A 22,428-nucleotide genomic window follows, 5' to 3' on the forward strand; every position below is an offset into this window, starting at 1 on the left:
GTTGAGCCCCTTTTGGGTTTGGGGCTGAAATATAACTAGTGTTGTTCAAACACCCGGTTTCTCGGACAACCGGTTGTTTTGATAATATGATCCGGGTACCCGGGTGGCAACCGGTTCCGACCTCAAAAATTGATGAAAAATGAAAAAATCAAGAAAAATTGCGATTTTTAAGCTAAATTTAGCGAAATGTCGATGTTTTAATTCAAAGACGACGCGAATCTACAAATTATTACTGCCGAAAATCCGAAATGTCAAATAAATAATTTTCTTAGCGAATATTGAATTTTGATAAAAAAATCGCGGACATTCCTAATTTCACAACATTCATTTACTTTTTCAATGAAATTTCAAACCGGTTGCGAATCCGGGTACCCGGTTGCTCCCCAACCGGGTGCAAATTTTATGGTGCAACCGGTTGACCCGGTTGTTTGAGCAACACTAAATATAACCAAAATCGTGATCAGCGGGTTCGTAAACATATATTTTCTCATTTTGATACCTCGCATGACGATTAAGCTCATTTAAAAATTTTGTACCTACCTCTCTTCGAAGTCCCTATCTTATCGACTTAAGCGTCGAAATGATGTCAAATTCGAGTTCGGGAAGTTTAAAAACACTTATTTCGACACCTCGCATTCGAACATGGCAGCAATAATATCAAATAATCATCTTTAAACTGTATGGTAAGTAACAAAATACAATATTTATTTTTTTAAAGTCGAAAACTCCTTTGAAATACTCGATAGGCAACTTGAATAATTGATCGAAGTCGAAACACGGCAATTTTTCATCCGTAATAAATACCCCTGCAAAAATAATCCATAGGCAACTCAAATAACACAGCAAATCTGAAGGTTTGCTCATTGTGCTGTATGGAGACATTGGTTTTTGCTGTTTGAATTCAACGGACACATAGCGCCATCTATCGAAGAAAAAAATAAACTTTGTTCTGTTTTTTTTTTAAATCGAAGATGAAAAAGTGGCGGAACGAGAGCTAGATATGCGCGTGGCGCTATCTCTCGGAATATTACGGAACTACGTCGAATTCACTTTCCCAGCGTAGTTCCGTAATATTCCGAGAGATAGCGCCACGCGCATATCTAGCTCTCGTTTCGCCACTTCTTCAACCTCAATTTTTTATGAAACAGAACAAAGCTTATGTTTTTCTCCGATAGATGGCGCTGCGAATCCGTTAACGAGACGAATCTAATGATTTAAAAAACGCCATGTTTGCTGTAATATTTATGCCTTGTAAGTAGGCAACTTCTTCGACACGCGTAAAATTCGACGCTTCTGTTTAAAAGGCATATTTATGCAGCTGGAGAGTGATTTTCAATTAAACAAAGGCTGCTGAGTTCAATTCTACAGTTTAATCTACTTAATGAGGCCAACTTACCTTTCATAGACCAAGAAATCTTGGCTTAATTCACAATCAGCGACCTCAAAACAAATGAAATCGACGTTGAAAATGCCGTGTTTCGTGTATTTTCTGCGCCTTGCGAATAGGCAACTTCTTCGACAACTGGAAAAATTCCGCGTTTATCTCCATTTCTAAGTAAGCCTTGTTTACGTGCTCAAATGCGAGTGTACGCTAAATCAAGACTGCTGAGTTCAGTTTTACGGTCCATTCTATCTATTGCAAAAAATTACCTAAAACGAGTTCCCAAAACCCTTTAAAAATTTGCGCCTTGTCAGTAGACAACTTCTTCGACACAATGGAAAATTTCAAGCCCGTCTTTTAAAATCTATTTCAACGTCATTTTTTCAGCAAGAACGATCATCTACAGAATCGAAGACAGCGAGTTCAATTTCAGCAATTCATTTCAGCCAGAAACGCCAACTTTACCGTCCAAAATCACAGGTTGAATGCCAAAATTTCCAGTTTCTTTTGAATTGAACATCGTTCGTATCATAATTATAACAAACAAAAATTACCGAATTTCATCATTACATTTACCACAGCTAAGCCAAAAGCTAAAATTCTCTACTTTGGTCAAAATAATCCAATATGGTTCGCGCATTTTGGTAGTTGGCCTTCTGTTTCAGCTGCAATACTATCAAGAGTTCAAATTCAAAAATGAGTCGAACGTTCCCAGGCGAATTATGCTAACTTGATTCGTCGCTGATTTATGTACCTACCTATACCTATCATTAGTGAGATATGCAAATAAAGTTTCAACACATGCGACGAATTAAAATCACACAAAACAAAGTAAAAATCGCGATGGCGATGCGGCGGAAAAAAATGGAAGACTTATTCTATACATACTATTGATCGATCTGGGCAAAAAAACACTGTTCGCCGCTCAATAGTGAAACCCCATGATCGATCATTACAAAGATGAAAGTAACAAGAGTAATAAGTAATACATGTACAAAAATATGAAAACAAATTCAAATACTTACACTAAAAATAATAGGTACCTATTACAATAATAAAGATAGCTAAGCACACGAGAACTTAAAGATGAACATTTTACCACTATTTATAGAAAATATTACAACGTACAGGATACACTTATCAAATCAATGATGGAATATGTTATGACGTGACAATATTGAACACCGAATAAGTAGGTACATCAACAATAAAATTACACAACAAAATACGTACATCAATAATATACACAAAAAAAGACAAAAATACGAACGTATTTTCTAAAAACAAACATAGGTAACAGTTCCAACAACTTACAAGAAAATTAATTCAGTAGGTGGGAGGGGGGGAGGTTACTAGAGGTATGGAATGATTGATTGAAATATTGATTCTTTTAATATTTTTGTACCGGATTAAACATTACGAAATCAATCCACTCTTCTCGCATCTAATCATTGCGAAATCATTCGCACTACGAAAAATTACGTTATTTTCAAGGATGTTTTTCATTTCAACACGATCAAATACTCCACAACTTTAATTTTTTCATTCGAATTTTACAAAACACAAATTCAAGCACAACCAGACATCGTACGCAGTCCAGATCACCACACACCTTTTCACACACACGCTCACCTGCCTGGCAAGTTGACCGAAGCAACAAAACCATGTCAGCCTGCTTTGAAATTTCTCTAAAAAAAAAAAAAAAACGCAACTCACATTTCACGCAAGCAAGTGTATGCAAAACCTAGAGTGCACCACTTACTGTGCGTGCGGTTGGTTCGCAGGCAGATCTGGCGAACCAACCGAGGCAGGTCCTCCTCGATGGCAAGAATGGCCAATATCACGATTCTGAGGGTAACATTAACCATCCCTGCTCCATCTTTGATGAACCGGAACTAAGGTCGCGAGAAACAGTCAGACTATAACCGCTAGATGGAAACGCAAACGTTACTTCCTGTACCAGCCTATTACGACTACCCCTCGTTGGAGTGAGACCAGGTTTCCCTCAATTCAACGAATATCATCGGCCCCTGGACTCCGTACAGTTTTCTGCCAGCGCGGCCCACCGAGCAGGCCCCCGACCTGACGGATCCTTGGGCGAGAGCCCATACCCGCGGATGCGTTTTCTTAACCTAGAAGCTAACAGAAGACAAATTTTCAAAAAATCGCGATGGAAAATGTACAGTTGTGGGTTGATGCTTAACAGGCCAGAATGGGACAGAACTTAACAAGACCAGCCACAACTGCATCCCCTACCAACACTCACCACCGCCGCCACGCAACTTCCATCTGCACACAAATACCTATATAAACTCATCACCAGCACTACACGCCAACATTTCTCTTTTGAAAAAAAAGTTTTGATCCTCAACTGCTACGATATCAGGTTGTAATTCAAACTTGCAGCCTATCTAACCAAAAATAATAACCCCACGACCACGTTCCAAGATGTCAATTAGTTCAAATAACCGTGAAACACCTTCCCTAACAACCAACCACCCGAAATTTTTCGATTAATCATCGGGTTTTTGTAAATAGCAATATATCGATAGCCCAAAATGAATCAGAAAATCATAAATATCAAAACGAACGACGAAGGCAGATTTCCGCGAGCAAATAATATGTACGTCTTGCAATCGAAAAAAAATGAAATACCCGCAAAAATTTTGAGAAAACGAAACCCCCCAAGTTACAAAAGCTAAGCGAAAAAATCTTTGGGGAGGAGTGGAGGGTGAAAGTATAGTCAACATATCATTAGATATTTAAGTAACGTGAGACAAATGATTCGGGTGAGAGGGGGGGGGTAACAATTCGTATTGAGAGGGAGAGCAGAAGGGAGGGGGAATTAAACGCACTAATTTACATGACAGAATACAATTTCAACGGAATGTTGAGAATCAAACACAACAAACGGACGAAGGAAACGGCGAAAATCCTATTTTACCGGAAACGTGGGTCGAAATTTGTTCACGACAAGGTAACATCAGGGCATAATGATTTCATTTTCACAGAAAGTGACGAAAGATATTTTTCAAAGTTGAAATTTAGAAAGCAGAGCGTTTGAACCGATAGCAGGAAATTTCTCCTCGTTTCCACTGAGCAATTAACGAGGTGAGAGGGGGGGGGGGGTAGTAAGCAAAATTTGCTCATTAATTTGATTCGAGTAACTAAAGCAGCAAACATCGTCGAGTGAGTTTTAGTCGCAACTTTATTGTTCTCGGCTCTGGTAAGAAATTCCTCTCACTGCTCGATGACGACTTGGCGCAGCGACCATCAGAAAAATTCAGTTCAGCAAACGGTATACGAAGGCGATGACGATGAAAAACACAGGTACGTTGTAGCTGATGAGGCTGCTGCGATGACTGAAGGAGAATCTACAAGCGGCGCTGCTCAAGTCACGATGTACATACTTCGTTTATTCAGCTCTGAACATGACTGCGATGTTGTGCATGTAATGATCCGGCGATCATGAAGAGTTATGAATACCTGAAACATGCTGAAGAAACAAAAACACACGAATTAGTCATTTATCGAAAAGTGAACGAAAATGACCTAAAAATATGTAAAATGCAAATAAAATGCTTCAAAAATTCATAAAAAATTATACTAAAATTTACAGAAATTCAACATCACAAAAAATTCACATAAAAGTTAGTAAAAGTTTATGAAATGTCAATCATCATTCAAAAAACAAGATAAAAACTAATGAAAATGCAATAATCAAATAATGGTATGCATATAAAAATCATAAACCCCGAACCACATTCTCAGCTCTATTGTCGACAAAAAGTTTTTTTTTCCAAAAAAATGCATGACCTAACCCCTTAGCATTTTTTGAATTTTTTTGATTTTCAAAAAAATCGAGTAAAGGGTCGTTTTCGACTAATTCGAGACAGCTGAGTCCGAATCTGGTGTCCATTTTTGTCGAGGGGCGCTGCTTCGGTGAGAAATTGCGAATATTTCGCCGAATACGAGACCGATCGCAAAACAGAACTTATTTTTGGATTCAGCGTGCTTGAATTAATCATAAAACGTCATAAAAATGTAAAATTTGACATATTTTTTTCAAGTCATTTTTGATGTTAAAAAATGCTGTTTCCGAGAGAATGGAGCGCTCTGGTAAAAATCTGACACCGGAAATGAATCCGCCGTCCCAACTCCCCCTCCCCCCCATACCCCAAATTTCAGTTCGATTCGCAACAAAAAGTTTTTTTGCCCAAAAAAATGATGAGAATATTGACAAATACATACATAATTTACGACTCATGATCTCATTGGAAGACTGGAAGTTGGGATTTACTAAGGGAAGAGAAGGAGGAGGATATTGAAATATGAAACAAGTAATGCCAACAATTTGAAAAAATTCTTCAAAAAAAAAAAATCAAATTTTAAAACTGAAGGAAATAACTCCCAAGAGTTACAAAAAATAATCGATACGGCTCGTATCAAAATTGAACAAAATTTTCAGCCATTGGTAAATTGGTGGTCTAATCAATAGATGATGAAAAATTTGATTTTACGCAAATAATTCGAGATGTTCGAGAAAACCATAAAAAATGATCCACTCTCGATGAAACAGATTTTTGATAAATTTCAAAAAACTGTAGAAAATTATTAATAATCAAACAAATACATTAGGTATCGATCGAAATGGAAAGAAATTTCACGAAAATTACAACGAACATTCGTCAAACAACTACACAGTACACACTCGACGGAATAATCTGTGAACATGACATAAAAATATGTGTAAATTGTGGTTTCCTCGACACAAAATTCTACAAAGTTAAAGGGAAGGGGGACACTACACAAAAAAACACCAAGGATCGCGAAAAATAACTCAAAAATACTTCCAAAAAAATTATTTCAAAATTGACAGAAACTCCACATAACAAAACATTGCAAAAAAGTTACTAAAAGCTGATGAAATGTCAATAAAATTGAGCAACAATGGCTGAAAATAATCCATATGCGATAAAATCGTTTGAGACTGCTATAAAAAAATTTGACAAAAACACAGCGAAAATTAACCGAATAGTGCATCTTAAAATTGAAAAAAAATTCACGAGGTATCGAAAGATTGTCAAAAAAATGACACGCCGTGTAATTTAAAATTATAATAAATACTTGTACGGGTCATTCCATGTCAACTCAACCAAAAAAAGGCGATTTTGAAAGTCATGATTTCGCTCAAATTTTGTTTACAATATCTACCCACCCAGTAAGTAAGAAAGCCGCAATCAGTTTGGTCCCAGCCCCCTCAGGGGGCGGGTGGGGGGACTTCCATTATCTGATTGCGGCTTTCTTACTTACTGGGTGGGTAGATATTGTAAAAAAAATTTGAGCGAAATCGAAGGACATGACCCAAAAACGTTGGTTGAGTTGACATCGAATGACCCTTACGATAGATGAAAATTCAGCGCAATCAAACGGAATTATTAGGAAATTATGATAAAATTCATCAACATAATACGATGGAACAAGTTATAAATGGCCAAAAGTTGAATCATCTTCTGTAACAAAACGAAATAGAATCAAAATTCCGATAAGTCAAACTTGATAGTTTCGTAAAATAATTTTCTGAATTGTTCGCCACGAATATCACAATTGAGTTCGAACTTGGAATGGACACCAACACTCCAAGTCTCGAACAGGCGAACAAATACTGCTAAAATAAAATAGTCAAAATGAACAAAATGAATGGAAAACATCACAACCGTTGAATCGTTGAAATAATTTCACTAACATTCAACGTACAGCCAATTTTCAAAATAAAACATGCCACATTGAAATATTTGGAACTTACGTACTCGTAATAAAACAGCAGGCAAAAAAAAAAATGCCCGAGTCCAACAATGAATCATCATGCGCGGTCACTCAACCGCACTTCCACTTCCACTTCCACAACATCATCACGTGACCGTGCCGCGCCGCCGCGGCCGACCTGAAAACATCCAAGTCAAATTTTTTCGCAAAAAGTTGAATGGTGGTGTTTTTTTGAATGCATGCTGGATCAATACCTAGTTACCTACCTACAACAACGTAAAATGTAGTGCACAAAATTTAGTCACGATTTTCGGGATCTTGGAAAGGCAAAAACCAAAATGCAATCAGTAAGTAGAGGCACAATGGATGTTGAATACCTAGTTTTAGTTGTAAGTATGTACCTTCAGCTTATGTACCAAAATTTCAAAATACATACTGATGTTTTTCATTTTAAGCGAAAATGAAGGTTGGTTCTTCGTTTGTTGTCAATGTCATACCATCGCGTAGGTATTTGCCATCCGGATCGAATCTATTTTTGAACAAAGAAAAATTTATGCATTTAAAAGAATGGCGCAATTTTTATCAACTATCAGTGGCATCTTCTGCAAGTACATATCTCTACCTACCTCATGAAAATATCAACCACGAGATGGATGGGTTTTGGATGTGCGAGTAGTTTCAGGCTCCGGCTCTAATAATGACAACACACTTGATTTGCGCTTCTCAAACTTGATGGTGAATCAGTTCGGGAGATTGGTTCGCGAAAGGTGACGTTGAAGAAGGATTTGTTTTCATCTGCAAAACCACAAAGTACACGAATTATCAATCAAGTACATATACCTATTCAAATTGTAGGTACGTATTCTAGTATTTAGGTGACTATTCGTAGGTTCAAAGAGGAATCAGACTTTGAGTGTTGGTGTTTGTATTACATAAATGTAGATGGAGGTACGCATTTCGAGGCAACAATTTCGTCTTGGTCTGGAAAAGTATTGGCTGGGTGAAAATGTTAAATAATGATGAATTTCTGATGTTATTACCTAAAACTACAAGCATATTGTCGAATGATAAGAAGACTAGCATACTGTCCGATCACTGAGCTGAAATTATACCACAGGTAAGCATAAGCAGAAGCACGTTCTGACGTACTACGTACACGTAGGTAGGTGTAGAGGTATACTAGCGTAAGTATAGGGGAGGGGGTAGCAAAATACGAGTGCTGAAAACAGTGAAAACTCGTAGGTACGAAGAATTTATTCGTCCTAAATAAATACATACGAGCGAGGTAAGTAGAAAAAGGTGAGTAGATAGATACAAGAACATCGGTTAAGTAAGCGTGAAATGTACCTATAGAGTAGAAAATCCACTATATCCACCAACAGCTCTTCAAGTTTGCATTTTGGCCATACAATACAGCAGATTGTACTCGTAAAGGTTCGAGTAAGTAAAATAATACGCGACCTATTCGTCCAGGCGAGATTGGATATGTGGGTAGCCTGGGTACTGGGTAGAGATAGCAACTATATCTCGTACTCGCATCGCATAGTCATGCAAATTTAAATAAGTAAGCTCGAATACAAGCGTCAAGTAGGTACCCACTACCCACCGTGTACGTAATTCGTAAAGGAACATTCTAAGTATATTGTAGGTCCATTTTTCCACCAATCAAATCTGATATACGATACTAAATACTAATTCCATCATATACCCACGAAGCAGAACGTCCAGTTGTTCAGAGAAACAATTTTTTGTTTACTTTTCTCGATAATTCGATGTGTTATAAAAATCTATTCGAAAAGAAGCTGTCCGAATTCTTGTACTCGCTCTCGCACTCGCACCACCTGTATGTGGGATGAGCACTGAAGGACGAACAGAACATCGGCAGGTTTATAGGCAAACACGCTGGCTATAAAGTCGGACAGAATTTATATTACCTTCTTAAAAATTCTACACTGTAACGCAGCATCTTTCAAATATTCGTACAACGTTTACCCTCAACCCTCTTCGTTACGTTGTCTATATGTCTAGTTATTGCACTTGGTACATAACTACATACCTATACTCATTCACATAGCTACGTGTACGTATAAATCATTACTTTTTTTTCTCACTTTTTGAATTATTGCCTGATCGCTCGTTGAACGCATGGCGTGCAACATGTACCTACTATCTACTCACCCCAGCCATATTGAAATGTTTCCTTTTTTCCTGATTAATTAGAAGATTAGGTAGGTAAGGTACCTATTTCAAATTTTGACTGTCTCAAACCGAATTCCCCTAGACTGACCCATGTCTTGTCTACGTAGCAGTAAATGTTGATATGATTTTGCTCGAATTTCTTATAAAGGGTATTTCCGGGTAAAAAAGCTGAAAAAAATTCCCCCTCCCACCCCCCCTTCTTGACCACAATGACGAGAAAGTGCTATTTTCGGGAGGATATGAACTCCTCCAAAATATACGGAACAGACGCGAGTCTTTCAACGGGAATTTTTCCAACAATTTTGCCCCCCCCCCCCTCCGGAGCAAGGGGGAAATATTGACAAGAGAAAATTTGTAACCGCCGTATCTCCTAACCTAATTCTGGTACACAACATTTTTTTCATTTCAAAAATATATCTGCACGAGTACTACATACTTATAATTGATGGTTTTTTTTTCAAATTTTTCCTCCAGGCGGGTCATCTTTAAAAACTCAAAAAGCATTCAAAAATGTGGTTTTGTGTCGTCAAAATTTCAAAAATTTTAGAATGGGGCATTTTACATACCCTATTTTGCCGTAGAATATCCGTTTGCAGACAATCGAATATTACCTAGCCGAGCTCTATGAGATGAGTAAATGTACCTACTCGTAGGTAGGTAAATAATAAAAAAGCAAGAGTTTCTAAATGCCGCCAGCCATGTACGAGTAATAGGAATTGTCTATACATTTACGATACGGATGCGAATATCACTTTTGACATGGCAGTATTCGTGTTCTTTTAATTCTTTTTTCAACTATTTGCAGATCAAAGTCCAGGAGGCATTTTTCCAAACTGCAAAACTGAGCAAAAAGCTTTCAACTTTTTCACCCACGACGTACACAATCAGCCGATTTGCTGCCGAGTCCTAACAGTATTACTAGTTACGACCATTACTAGGTACTATACTTTCCTAAGTTGTAATCCAACAATTCGATAAAAACCAAAATAGCACGTTAAGTAGATCAAAATGCAACACGCAAACGTCTATAAGGCGCTGGGTGATTTTTTCATTTTTTTTTTTTTTGAAATACGACGAGCGATGGCGCTCGGCAAATTGCAGTCGTACAAGGTTCGCGATGAAAAATTGTCTTCAGAAACGAAACGATGTAAAAATTTTCAGCCGATAATTTTGGCAGAGTGCAAACTGTAAATTGTATCTCGAAAACGCAGTTACACGCACACCTAATACGCGTTTCTTCGGCTTCGTTTCACACTATAAATTCTCATCGCAACTACAATAAGCCTATTTTATTGGGTAATAACTGACAAGAATTTGAAATAAGTCATCGCCATCGTCGTCGCCTGTTCAACATGGTTGGTATATGGTATGGTATGCCCTATGCTGTAGTAACACAAGAAGTAGGTATGTATGTAAACGTAATGTAATGTGCATTGGTGGGAAAATGCCAAAAATGAAATTTGCGAGCAATTTTTTCCCCAGAATCGATACACGATAGACAGCAAATTACCAATACGTGCATCAAAAACGTGTTATTTCTAGTTTCTTTCAACTTGGTAGATACTATACAATATATACATATGTATGTACATACACGTACAAAATATCTGTTGGAAAATTTTCTCACCAGAATAACTTTATCAGCAAAATACGAGCGCGTACGCGTCTGCGACCTCTAATTGAGGTAATTTGTCAGAAATCGTCGATGAAAATTGACATCGCGGTATCAAGAAGCACTATAGATAGGTATCTGGTATACCCATACCTCTACCTACTAAAGGTGGACTAGAAAGTAATATAAGTACCTAGTGATACGAAGAATAGACACGTCATTCTCATAACGACAAATCATTAATTTCTACTAAGTATTTTTTTGATGATAAATAGGCTTCACTGAAGGGTCTACTGTAAAAGTCATCATTTCTAACGTTCAGAGTTTTTTTTCCCCCATTCATTACATCTTTCTCGATGTACCAACCACTTTTCGGGTTTTGGCTTAATTTTTAGTCCAATTTTCCTATACGAATAAAGGAAGAATAAGGTTTAACAGCATATCGTGATCTTAGCATTGAGAGTGGGACCATAGTAGCAGAACAAAGAATAATTTTTTTTTAATTTCTTAATCAACTTTTATCGATTTTTCGTACACCTGATATTTTTAAAAAATTTATATTGCCTATTATTATTTTTTTGTCGAACTACATAGGTATGTGTATAAAATCATCTCAGCCGAAAATATTCTAACAATTCGATCAAATTTGCATTTGGGATTGGTTCGGCATCGCAGGGGAGATGTTTAAAAGGGGAGGGCCTCGACCAAAAATTCGCGTACATCAAAAAAATTTCAAAAGGGATTGAAAGGGGTTAGCTCAGTCAATATGCAATTTGACCCAAACATAATTACGAACAAAGGTTTTTTTGGTGAATATTGTTTAGGGCGGTGTGCTGAATAACAAATCCCCGCCCCTACCCCACGAGCTTCCCCCCCCCACAGTGGATCAAAGCCCCCCAAAATCAGTTTTTCGTCAAGAACTTCTGAAATATTGAATTTTGAGTAAAATGAGCCCAGTGATCATTTCATCTCCTCCCCAATACCTATCAAATGAGCTATCGACCAACTCCCTAGCCTCAAGGGGGTGGCGCTACCGCTACGACCCCTCAAAGTGATGTGATTTCAATAATTTTACATTTTGTGATTTGGGACTTGTAACCTGTTCTAATTGATAAAATGAAGTCAAACATGGGGAATGGGATTCTTTTGGGAGCTAGAGTTGACCTCTGGAGTGGGGAGGGTCAAAGTTGAAAATTGCAGAAAGGTCATTTTTTTGGAGGGGAAACATGACCCCAAATGGATGAAAAGGGTCCAAAATCATGCCATCGAACAGTACCCTATCTGTGATCAACATATCCGAATTTCAGCTTCCTAGGTCATCCCCACCCCATTTAAAGCGGAATTAGGCTAAAAATACCCTTATTTTACTCCTATTTTCGTTTTTTTCCTGTCAACAACATCACCTGAAAGGAAAAGAATACATATAACTGAATTTGAAAAAACGCTAATGCTCGACACATCCAGTGGGAGCAAGAGTGAAGGGGATGCAGACGAGTCAGAAACCAACCAACAGCAAATGGTATTTTATCCTACTAGTAAAATAAAGTGATTTTTGACGATTTTTGAGGTTTATTTCCCGAGCAAAGCGAGGGAAGTAATTAAAAATCGTCGAAAATCACTTTATTTGACTAGTTGAATAACATTTTTTATCCAAACGTGGGAAGAAAACGCGCATTTGATCACACGAGCGACCAGCGAGAGTGAATAAAGTAGCGTTTTATTGTACTAGTAGGATAAAAACCATTAGTCACCACAAGAGCAGTCCATCCATGATGGAGTGTTATTTTAATACCCAATCCAACCTCAGAAAGACAACAACCCTAAACAAACCACAGCGTGCCAATAACTTACTTAACATTAGTAACATAACAATATCAGAAGATGGAGTTCAATCAATGTACATATGAAGATATGGCCAGGGTCTCTGTAGTCAGCCAGAAATGAACCAGCCTAGAAGCTGAAGGCGCCACAGTAGCCAGCGGGTTGAAGTGTGCCCAAAAGCACGTGGCTTTGCGTGTGGTAGCCTGAGAAAATCTGGAGGCCAAAGGGTGCTCCCCTCGGGGGGCAGGTTCCTGGTGGAAACTACACACCTCTGGGACCATATGAAAACGGATTAACTCTTGAAGATGTCAACCAACGCGTCGTATTTGTTAGAATAACTTTTAGACACACACAAAAACCAAGGTTGGACAATCCTATTAGTCCACAATCGATCCCTGGTAAACACGTTGCTGATATTGAAAACCAAAATGTGGCATGTAACATAGCGATGGCTTGGTTTAAATAACACGTAAGTCTAAAATCGTAAATTTTTCAGGAGAGCAAAAAAACGTTTGAAACATTCAGATGTTGTTATTTGCAGTTTTAGATTGCATTATTATATTTTAGGGGTCTTAACGGTATGGCCTGATGATATTTTATAGGTTGATCAATTATAAGTAGTTAATTAATGCGCTTTGAAAGGACATAAGAGGTTTCTAAAGATGACATACAGGTTTTCATCATACTTACATAGGACTTACGAGGTTTTCAAATTTAAATTCTTGCAGTTACGTGTTTTTTATTATAAAAACCTCGTATGTCGGACTTACGCGTTTTTCAATCTTAGATTTTCGCCGATTACAGTGCTAGGGTGCATTTTCGACTTACGAGGTTTTTATATTCAGATTCCTCGTTTTCTTTTACATACTATAGAAACCACAAAAAAAGCATTTTTGAAAAACCTGGACTTACGTGTTTTTTAAACCAAGCCATCGATAGTTGACAAGGCGATGGATCAGTTGATCACTGATGGGTCCTCCCATACCTAAAACTTGTGTAATGCAAAGGGGAGACCAACACTTGTTGACCCCCCCCCCCCCCGGCACCAAATTCTCCTCCCTGATTCTAAAATCCTTTTCCCAAGACTGGTTGGGGGACTCAGTCTACCTGATGGGCATGCGTGAATAACGAAGCCTGGTAGGGTGATTGAGCCCTTGTCCCCCCCCCCGCATCTTAGATCTGGGATTAGGGATAAATTAAGAAATAAATTACATTCTGTTTAGATTTAGTCCTAGATTTAAAATGTAAATAAATATCTTTATTTGAAAAAACCCCCTGCACCTTGTGTGTCCGTGGAACCAAAAAAAAAAAAAAAATTAAAAACCAAAAAAAAGTGGATTTCCGCGCCTTGTGCAGCAGTTTTTGATTTTACATATGTCATCGCTGCTGCAGCCTCCCTACATTGGCATAGAAGGCTGAAATTTGTCATGTACGTACATATATCCGCAAGATGGCCTGACCTCTGGATAGTCTGGATGCGCTTTTTTTGGGAGTTTATATTTTTCAACCCCCTCTCCCTACGCGATCCAGCAACAAAAGACTTGGTGGCCAACGATACTGAATGCGGTATGGTAGTAAGTAGATACATACAAATAGATATCTTACCAAAATAAAATTTCAAATATACACTTTTGCTGTTTGACTGGCGTTGATTTTCAACTGGTAAATGAAACATCCGGCATCGAAAAAACGAGTCGATATTCTATCGCTAGATGGCTGAAATATAGGTACCGCTTTCATTCCGACTTTCGCTGACTGTTTTTCCCGACTCCTGCATAAACAAAACCAAAAAACAAAAAAAAATCATTCGTGCTGAATGCGGATTATATTAAAATTAAAATATGTAAACACGAGCGACTGTCTGTCTCGTCACGTCACCCCTCGCCGTGCGCCTCTCGCACAACAACGGAGAAATGAAAAATGAGTTCTCTTCATTTTTTATACTCGTACTTTTCCAGCAAAGCAACCGTTCGAGTTCCGCGTTGTTGAAGAAGAGTTGCGATCGTGGTGCTGGTCGCGTCGCGGTTTGCGTCGTTTTATTTGCAAGGAATACGTAATCGAAAAAGAATAATGAATTCAGCGGGCGAAGAAAAAAAAAAAAAAAAAAAAACAAATTAATGGCGAAAGTTAGCGAAAAAGTAACCAGGATTTCGATTTCCTCCGCAGCGTAATTTTCGAATTTTTACCCAGTGCAGAGTCAGTCGCGATGGAAATCAAATTTCCATCTGTTTTTGATTTGTTCGATCCGAAACGCCTAAATTTTAACGAGTCCCTTCAAAACTGTTGGAATTTTCTGAGGATCTCAGCCCTCCAATTTATAATTAGAATCTAAATACCTAACACTCTATTTAAAAAAAAAAAAAAAAACTCCTTTGCCACCAAACAATACTGATCTCCTCCCTCGCATGGAGTCTTACTGAGTTGAAAGAAAATTGTTGAAAATCAAAAATTAAAGTTGGTAAATTTTTTTTGAAACTACTTTGGAATTGGGAGACTTTATTTATAATAAGAAGGGAAACAGGCTTCCGGCTTCGCAAATCGGAATCGCAACTAGAGCCCAACGTTTCACAAATCTCAAATCTGTACTCGTAGTCTCATAGGTTGGCAGCAGCTCTGCTTTCGCACCTGGCAAGGCTCATACCTGGATCATGCCACACAACGTTGCATCACTAATCGTTAGCCGCCGCAAAACTGGATTTTACTCCGACCAATGAAAACGCATTCCCCACACACAAATAAAGGATATAGTAAGGATAGCAAACTTACAATTTTTATTGAAAATAGATTCAAACTGCCTAATTTCGCTATTTCGTGTGATATTAATTTATTGTTTCAATTATTATTCATTACAAATGACTAATGAGTAATTTTTCTATGCAGTACCTACCTACCTATGCAATCATGTCATTTCATTTATTATAAATAATTGATAATTTGATAACTGCAGCAACTAGCAAATCTTGCTCGCGATATTACAACTCATTTCAAAAATTTTCAGATAATTCTTCAATCTGAAAAGAATAAATTTTGATCTACGTACATTTTGCAAATATGAATGATCACTCTGATCTAGAAATCGATTAGATTAGAATGAATTGACTTTTCAAAATGCCGAAGGGCTTATGGTAAAAAATGATTTGTATTCTCACTCTCTTATTACATATATTTCCTTCTCATTACTTATTTTGTTTTTTCTCGTCATCTAATTCTAAAGTAGTACAAGTAGTTTTTCAGTTCTCAAAATTTCTAATTAATAATAGGTACGTATTCTCCTTTCTAGACCTGGAAATCAGTCTACTGTGGAAAATCAACTCAGAAAATGTTGAGTAAAATTCCAGATAACTGAGATAACTAAATAAATATTCATCAAAGAAGTTCGTGAATCGGTTATGAACGTTTATCTCACTCTCCTTTTTTATTTTTTCACAATTCTAAAATTGAAGATTGAAATTTACAAAAATAACACACAACACTCACAACAGTGTTATCACAGTTTGAGTGGGAGGTTATGGAAACATAAAACACGTTTTCATTGGTCGGAGTAAAATCCAATTTTGCGGCGGCTAACGATTAGTCGTTGCATCGTCTTATTTTCATAGTTTTACTGTCCGTCCGTGTAGGTAGTGCCACGTGCCTAGTAGTGCCGAATCCTTAATCAGTTGATCCTTAATCCTTATCAAGTTCAGGATCATTATCACCGACCACCGTTTTCTATCCATTCGTTTTCGTTGTTGAAATTATTTTTCAAATTGTCGAGGTAAGTTAAAATTAACTTTGTGTACTAAACCCGTAAACCGTAAGCAAATAAAGCAAAACTATAAGCAAATCCGGTGCCAAGGAAGCAAACCGAGCTTTTGAAACCATCAGAAAGAAACGATAAGTTACAATTGCAACAAATTCACGAGTTGTTTTATTTTCAATTGCCTAGATGTTCGACTACGTCAAATTTAGCGAGTCTTATTCGGAATACTTGAATTCATCGTTTAAGCGGTACATTACACATTCCATAAAAAGACACGTGCTGGAAGAAATATCCGTAATGTGAGCAACTTTTGATTTTGTGTTTTTCGTAAAACGTTTTCTACTCGTAGCAATCAACTACATATATGTGCTTATGCGGTATCGTATATTGTTTAGCAAAAATCGTGCTATAGAGGTAATGCGGCACAATACACCTGGAATCGAATTATTGCTAAACTACCCGGACCCGGACCCGGATCCAAACAATGATGATAGACCTACAAATACAAATCGGAGTAAGTTTACTCAATTCCTACTTTTAAGATGTTATACAATTTGCACGTTTTGCCTGTCACTTTCGATACCTTTTTTTAATACCTACGTAAATAGTGATGCACGATCATTTTTACAGACACACTGCTGAACGATCAGGAATTACTAGAGTTCCAAGTTGAGGTTCGAGACGTTTTAGAAAGATTTTATCCGTTAATAAATCAGGATCAGAAATCTAGCGCTAGAGCACTCGTATTCACGGCACGCGTCCCGGTATTGATGTACGACATGTGGAAGTTAGATCTGTAGTTTTAATAATGAATTTTCTATCGAATACATCGCCAGTTTGTCTATTACGAGTAGTAATAAAACTTGAATACCGAAAGCAAAGTGTAAACCTTAATTTAGTGTACTTGAGTTTGTTAATTTTAATTTGTCACGTTGTGACGACTGTTTGGTCGCTACAAAAAGACAAAAAAAAAGAAAAAAAAACTACGGATGGATTCATTTTCCATTCAATGTTTATGATTTAGCGAGACTTTGAAAAATGTGATACGAATTTCAGTTGATTTACTTTTAAAAAATTTCAAAAACTGTGTTTTGATTTTACGGATTGAACGGGATAATGACCACCTTTTTTGACCCTGGAAAGGGTTCAAATGAGGTTGGACTTGAAACTTGGAAGGTTGAAACCGGCAAAAGACACTTCAGGTAGGTACATATCTGACGACGATTTCTTAAAAAATCGTTCTCGTACATACTAAGTACATGAAAAAACATCGAACTCATCTCAAACATACTGTCGGCTATTTATGTAACTAGGCATGTATGTAGGTAGGTACATATGTACTAGGTAATAGGTATCTAGTAAGATACAATCACAATAAAAGTAATCATCTTACATCTGATGGATGAGTCCATTGAAGCGGTGCATCATTCGAATACATCAGCGCGTATCGCGTAAACGGTAAATGAGCCAGCTTTTTCATTTTCAGTAAGTAACTTGTTCGGGAACGTTACACGTTACTCCGTTAGGTGAAATTTGCAAACCTGAAACACAAAACGCACACTGTAAATAGGTAATGCTTGTAAAGCTACAGGTAGGTAACTTAAATTGCGCAGGTTGAAGGATTACGTAATACGTATACAACTCTACCTATTTAATTATTAACCTTTAAATCTACTTCGTTTATAAAGCTTCAATAGCCGACAATAATTGTAGAATTTTGCAACTGCGACTACGAGTAAAAACTTGTAGGCTATTACTCACATTGAAAGTTTTTCCAAGTCGATAATTTAAAAGAAATCTCCGTTTCAATTCGGACACGGGAGAAAGATTAGCCACGCCGGTCCAGTCATTTATCGCATGTAGACTGTAGTACAAAATATCTTCTAGATGAAACCAACCTACTCGTATATCGTAGCAGTAGCAGAGCTGCTACACAACACCAACGTCGAACACGGTATATACCTCACTGGTGCCTGCAGTGTGAACATCTACCGCATCTACCACCTACGTGCTGTCCAGAAGTACATACGTAATTCTTTTTCCCATAATATACACGTAGCTTTTCCATTGACCACAAATATTTGAGAAAGCAGCGTTTTTCTTCCTTTTTTTGTTGATTAGTTCGATTTTTTGAAAAAATGTCGAAAAAAGAGCATTTAGATAATTTAACTCAATTGAATAAGCAAGGCCACACAGAAATGTATATCGAATTAAACGAAGCATTCTTTCTCAAGAAAGCTAAATTATGCTACCTCGATATACGTATTTGTATATATAGTTACCAGTTGCTAGTATTCCTGTATAATAATTATATAGGTTACAACTTACAGCTCGAATAAAACAGAATGACTCACTTGTGGCCAAATTAAGCAACCATAAGAGAAACAATAGACGGATTGAAGTTTTCATTTTCCGTGATGCCAGATCGAATTAGACAGAGCTACTGACTGCACAACTGCAGATGAAGGCAACGCTGGTATTTACCTAATAGTTATTTACTTGTAAACTGCCAGAGCTGTGGTACGAGTACAAGATACAATACATATATCAACCATGGGGATGCTGGTCTGGGTATGGTCAATTGGTCGGCATCCAATCTATCTAGTTGAAAAATGCAACTGGCATCAGCTGATCACGTCCTGGGAGTTGAAACCGCCGCCCGCGCCGGTCCCAAATTCCTTACTGTATCCATTAATTACACCAAGTTCTTCATCTTAATCTCCCAGTTGCAGTTCAGATCCATTACTCTATATTTTTCTAGAATTCTGAGATATTTTCTCGAGGGAAACAAATATATAGGCCTATATGTAATCGCACGACAAAAAAGGTTGTTTAAACGACACCCGCAAACGTAAATAAAAGGTGTGACAGGACAATTAATTAGGTCCTCAAAACGACAGGTTTTCAACAACTTACATAATGGGTCCGCGCGACTATTTTAAATTATGAATCACGACAACTCCTTCCGGCAAAAAAAAAAAAACAAAAAACATGTCTAAACGATAGAATTGTAGTAGGAGAAAAATACACGCAGTTCTCCCACTTATGTGGGAGAAAAATATTTTTATCCGTCACCTACACTGGGAGAAATTTATTTATGAAAAGTTCAGTCACCTTAATGGGAGAAAATTTTCCTATCTCTTTAATGGGAGGAAAATTCTCATTCGCTATAGCAGAAGAATATTTTTCTACCTCCTAAGTGACAGATTTTCGATCATTTTAGTGACCAATTATGACGTCAGTGACCAAGCCCCGACAATTTAAACTTCCTACTCAGTGGTGGTGGCGCTTACGTCCAATTATAATCAAGCAATTATCGAATACAGCCGATTATACTCGATTACATCATCGTTTTTTAGGTGGTGGCGCCAAGCTATCCACCACTCTCGCGATAATAGCCAATGAAAAACCAGTTCAACACAAATATCGCCGAGTATAATCGAATATGACGTAATCTAGCGCCATCCGCGAATCGTAGCGCCGCTAGAAGCGTTGAGCGCGTGCGCCACTGACTATGTACCTTTCCCCGCCCGAGTTTTCGTAAAAGCGCAGTTATAAAAGAGCTGATCCGAGACAATTCTGGTAGGACTGCAGACATCGACGCCGCCAAGTATAGTTCCAACTTTACTTCCATCACCGCTGATGGGCTGGAGCCCATTAGCCAGAAGAGACCAATAAATCCATCTTTAGCTCAATATTTCCAACAGTAGTTCCTACTGTTTCCAGCTTTAGCTTCCTTCAGTTCGTGATTTATTGGACTTTGATGAATTTTGGCGTCTGCAGCCTCGGACTTAGTCATCATCTGCAATGACTTCGTTTCTCAAGTTAAGTCCCTTTGGGTCAATTAGTGCATATCTTCAGCTGTCTCGGATCACTCTTTGAAAAGCTAGAGATAGGTTTTAATCACAAGTTGCTTTGGCTCACATTCCAACTTTAGCTTTAAGTTTCAAGACCTTGGTTCACATTGTCTTTCTTTATTTTCTTTTTTGTTTGAAAATGACGTATCGCTCAGGACGTGCATTTTAGTTTTAAGTTCAGACGCATCGCTCAGGGTGTCTTCCTTTCTTATTTCTTTTTTAAATATTTATTTTCTTTTTTGTTGCTCCTAGTTTAAGTATTCCCAAAATTCCCCAGGGTTGCGATCCTTTTTATTTGTCTTTGTTTTATCCCTTAAGTACATATAAGAATAAATGTCCTAAATGTGAATTTGTCTTGGACTTTTATTCAACTTTCGTGACTTTGAGAATTCAATGAATACTTCCAACTTTACCAACAATATATCATTCCGTCGTAAGTTCCATCATAACTTAGCTCAAGCTTCAATAAATTCATCTTTAACCCCACATATTATAAATATGTAAACATTGGGGAGGGAACCCATTTTACATCCGCGATTCGTACGATCCTGAGATCTCGATGAGTTAGCATAGAATCGCGAGAGATATCTTATATTTCCATCACCAATTATTCCACCAAAACGAGAGTGCATGAATCCGATATCCAGATGGCCAAAGAGGATTTGAATTAGTCTATATTTTCTTATCTTCAAGAAATCAAGATTCAAAAATCTTCATTTTTGAATTCTTGGCGAAAAATCAAAAACTTCAAAACGAAAAATTTAATTTTTTGTTTTATGGGTTTTTCCGAACATTTCTCCCTCCACAGAATAAAACTTTTAATGACGAAAATAAGTATATACCTAGTTGTTTTGCTTTTTTTTCTTCAAATTGACACGTCTAGACTACCTATCACACTACAGAGGGATAGTCTGGACAAAAATGGCAAAATTTAAAAAATTTGCTGTAAGGAGCTTATTACTGCATCTTTCTTTGAAATTATCCCGCCAAAATGTAGCGTTTAGGGAGTACTTTGAAGCCCTCCCCGAAAAAAAATTGTCGTTAATTTTCAGAGCGCGGTTTGGTAACGAAAAAAGTGTCCAGACCAGTGGTGGATTTAAGGGGGATGGGGCCCAGTACGCAAAACACTTCAAAAGGGCACACTTCAGAATAAGCCCCCTACTCTAAGTGACGTCGCGAAGGGTTAAAGGGTTTCTCTAGCGGGGGGGGGGCGACAAAAAATTGTAATTTTGCTGCAATAATCAAAGTTTCAACGTGCTGAGATCACTGTGGTATCAAAAATTTTTGAAAATCTAGTGGTTCTGTTCAGAAAAAGTGAAAAATTGGCATTTTTCATACGCTTTGAGTATTGTGAGTAAGTATTTCTGGAATTTTTCTGTTTAATTTTCATATTCGTAACCTTTTTAAAAGAAACGCCTTGAATGGCCCGAGCGAAGCGAGGGCAAAAGTTTTATAAAATTTGTGATTTCAAAAGTAGAACAACGTCAATTTTAATGTAAGAATTCGGTTCTGAATTTTATCAATAATGGTTTCTTGAGATTTTAAGCGAGGGCAAAATCTTTTCAAAATTTATAGTTTCAAGAAGTTAAACAGCAGTAATTTTGATGTGAAAAGTCAGATTTTCCATCACTGACATTTTTTAAAGTTTGAACAATAATGTTTATATCATGTTTCCTGTCTTGTCTCGGTTGCTCATTTTTTTTTCGTCATTGTGAAGTTTTTATTCCCAATTTTTTTCATCAAGTTGAAGGTTCAAAATGAAGGGTCCATCATTTAGGTACCTTAGGGGCCCACAACCAGGGGGGCTCAGTACGCATTTGCATTTCTGAATACAAGTTAAATCCGTCACTGGTCCAGACTATCCACCTTTTCCCTCACTTTTTTGAACAATTTTTGGAAATTTCTCACAATTTGTTTGATACGTACATACTACATAGTATAAGGGATTTTTAGTGAAATTTTGCTCCGATTTGAAGGCATTTCATCCAGATATTCCCAACTATCTTCATAAATTCATTCCATTCAATTCAGGGAATTCTCCAATCTAAAC

The 22,428-nt window shown here is 37.4% G+C and overlaps 2 long non-coding RNA genes across 2 annotated transcripts; one reads left to right on the top strand and one right to left on the bottom strand.

The window, feature by feature from the left end:
- Positions 1 to 1,875: 1,875 nt before the first annotated feature.
- On the bottom strand, positions 1,876 to 21,938 carry LOC135838107 (uncharacterized). The gene is made up of 7 exons (XR_010557325.1): positions 18,283 to 21,938; positions 17,915 to 18,062; positions 14,385 to 14,550; positions 7,774 to 7,942; positions 7,414 to 7,676; positions 7,192 to 7,325; positions 1,876 to 4,877 (listed from the first exon to the last, which is right to left on the bottom strand). It is a non-coding gene; the product is annotated as an uncharacterized LOC135838107 (long non-coding RNA).
- LOC135838106 (uncharacterized) lies at positions 16,377 to 17,402 on the top strand. Its single transcript, XR_010557324.1, has 4 exons — positions 16,377 to 16,536; positions 16,708 to 16,820; positions 16,917 to 17,035; positions 17,152 to 17,402. It is a non-coding gene; the product is annotated as an uncharacterized LOC135838106 (long non-coding RNA).
- Positions 21,939 to 22,428: the final 490 nt, after the last annotated feature.

Source organism: Planococcus citri, chromosome 2 (assembly GCF_950023065.1).
Source record: "Planococcus citri chromosome 2, ihPlaCitr1.1, whole genome shotgun sequence".
Classification (NCBI taxonomy): Eukaryota; Metazoa; Arthropoda; class Insecta; order Hemiptera; family Pseudococcidae; genus Planococcus; species Planococcus citri.